This window comes from Mesoplodon bidens (genome assembly GCF_964165515.1).
Source record: "Mesoplodon bidens genome assembly, contig: HAP1_SCAFFOLD_53, whole genome shotgun sequence".
NCBI classification, from domain to species: Eukaryota; Metazoa; Chordata; class Mammalia; order Artiodactyla; family Ziphiidae; genus Mesoplodon; species Mesoplodon bidens.
The window spans coordinates 993840-996658 of record NW_027671920.1 but is presented as its reverse complement, the minus strand read 5'-3'; positions in this window follow the sequence as shown (position 1 = coordinate 996658).

Sequence of the window (2819 nt, the reverse complement as noted above, 5' to 3'; positions counted from 1 at the left end):
CTTGTCATCAAAACGTTCCCTGAAACTTGTAGTCTGTATGCTCCTTGAACCCTGTCATCACACGGCTCCATGACTTTTTCATCACAATGATCCGTGCCCTTTTCATCACAATGATCCATGCCCTTTTCATCACAATGCTCCAAGACCGCTGTAATCACAATGCTCTATGCACTTGTCATCACAAAGCTCAATGACGCATGTCATCAGAATGCTCCCTGGCCTTCTCCTCACAATGGTCCATGCCCTTTACATCACAATTTTCCAAGAACCTTTTTATCACAATGCTCCATGCCCCTTTTCATCAGTATGCTCCATGAGATTTGTCATCACAAGGCTCCATGGTTTTCTCATCACAGTTCTCCAGGACCTTGTCATCACAATGATTCACGACCTTGTCATGAACATTCTCAATGGCCCTTGTCATCATAATGCTCCTAGCCCTAGTCATCACAATGCTCCATTATATTTGTCATGACAAATATATTTGGCATCACATTGCCCCCTGCCATTGTCATCGCAATGGACCATGACATATGTCATCACAATGCTCCCTGACACCTGTCTTCACAATACACCATGACCTTCTCATCCAAATGCTCCATGACCTTGTCATCACAATGCACCATGACAACTGTCATTACAATAATCTATGAAATTTTTCAAACAAATGCTCCATGGTCTGTCATCACAATGCTCCATGCCCTTGTCATCACAATGTTCCATGTCCCCTGTCATCACAGTGCTCCGTGACTCCAGTCATCACAATGCTTCATAACGTTTTTCATCACAATGATCCATGCCCGCATCATCACAAGGCTCTGAGACCTTTGTAACCACAATGCTCCATGAACTTTTCATCACAATGCTACGTGACCCTTGTCATCACAATGCTCCATGCCTTTGTCAGAACAATGCTCCATTACGCTTGTCATCACAATGTACCACGCGCTTTTTATCACAAAAGTCCACAACCTTTTCATCGTTAAGCTCCATAAAACTTGTATTCACAGTGCTCCATGCACATCTCATTAAAATGCACTCTCACCAGAGATATCACAATGTTCCATCACTAGTCATCATAATACTCGCTCATCCCTGTAATCAAAATGTTCCATGACAACTGTCATCACAATGCTACATCCCCTTGTCATCACAATGTTCCAAAAAACCTATAATCACAATGCTCCATGCCACTTTTCATCAGAATGCTCGATGAGACTTGTCATCACAAGTCTCCATGGCCATCAATCAAAATGCTCCAAGACCTTGTCATCACCATGCTCCATTCCCTTTTCATCACAATGCTCCAAGACCCCTGTCAACACAATACTCCATGAACATTTTCAGCCCAATGCTCCATGACCTTCTCTTCAAAATGCTCCATGCCCAATATCATCACAATGCTCCATGACCACAGTCATCACAACACTCCATGACACCTGACAACACAATGATCCAGAACTCTTGACATCACAATGCTCCATTCCCTATTCATCACAATGCTTCATGACACCTGTCATCACAATACTCCTTGAACATTTTCAGCCCAATGCTCCATGACCCTTGTCATCACAGTGATCTATGCCCTTGTCATCCCAATGCTCCATGACCCCTCTATTCACAGTGTTCCGTGATGCTTGTCATAACAGTTCTCCATGACACCTGTCATCACAATGTTCCATGCCTTTGTCAGCAAAATGCTACATGACCTTGTCATTACAATGCTCTATGCGCTTGTCATCACAATACTCCATTTCCGTTGTCATCACAATCCTCCATGAACCTTGGGATCACATTGCTTCATGCCCTTGTCATCACAATGCTCCATGCTCCTTGAAATCAAAATGATCCATGACCTCTGTCATCACAATTCTCCAAACCCTTGTGATCACATAGTTACATAACACTTGTCAACACAACACTCCATGATGCCTGTCATCACAATACTCCATGCCCTTTTCATCACAATGCTCCATGACCTTTGTCATCACAATTCTCAATAAAATTGTCATCACAATGCTTCCTGACACTTGTCGTCAAAATGCTCCTTGAAACCTGTCACAAAAAGGCTCCATGCCTTTTTCATCATAATGCCCCATGCCGTTTTCATCACAATGCTCCATGCCATTATCATCAAATTTCTCCACAAGCTTGTCATCAGTATGCTCCATTAACCTTGTCATCACAATTCTCCATGCACTTGTCAGCACAATGCTCCCTGACCCTTGCCATCACAATGCTCCAAGCCATTGTCACCACAATGCTCCATGCTCTTGTTATCACAATGCTCCATGACCGCTGTCATCACAATGCTCCGTGACTACAGTCATCACAATGATTCATGACCTTTGCCATCACAATGGTCAATGCCCTTGTCATCAACAGTCTCTGTGATATTTTTCACCACAATGCTCCATGAACTTTTCATCACAATGCTCTTTGACCCTTGTCATCACAATGCTCTATGCCTTTCTCAGCACAATGCTCCATGACCCTTGTCATCACAATGCTCCATGTGCTTGTCAGGACAATGCTCCATGACCAATATGATCACAATGCTCCAGGACCACTGTCATCACAACACTCCATGACACCTGAGAATACAATAATCCTGGACTCTTGTCATCAAAATGCCCGATTACCTAGTCATCACAATGCTCCATGGCCCCTGTCATCACAATATTCCATGGACATTTTCAGCCCAAAGCTCCATGACCCTTGTCCTCACAATGATCCATGCCCTAGTCATCCCAATGCTCCATGACCCCTCTATTCACAATGGTTTGTGACGCTTGTCATCACAGTGCTCCATGACACCT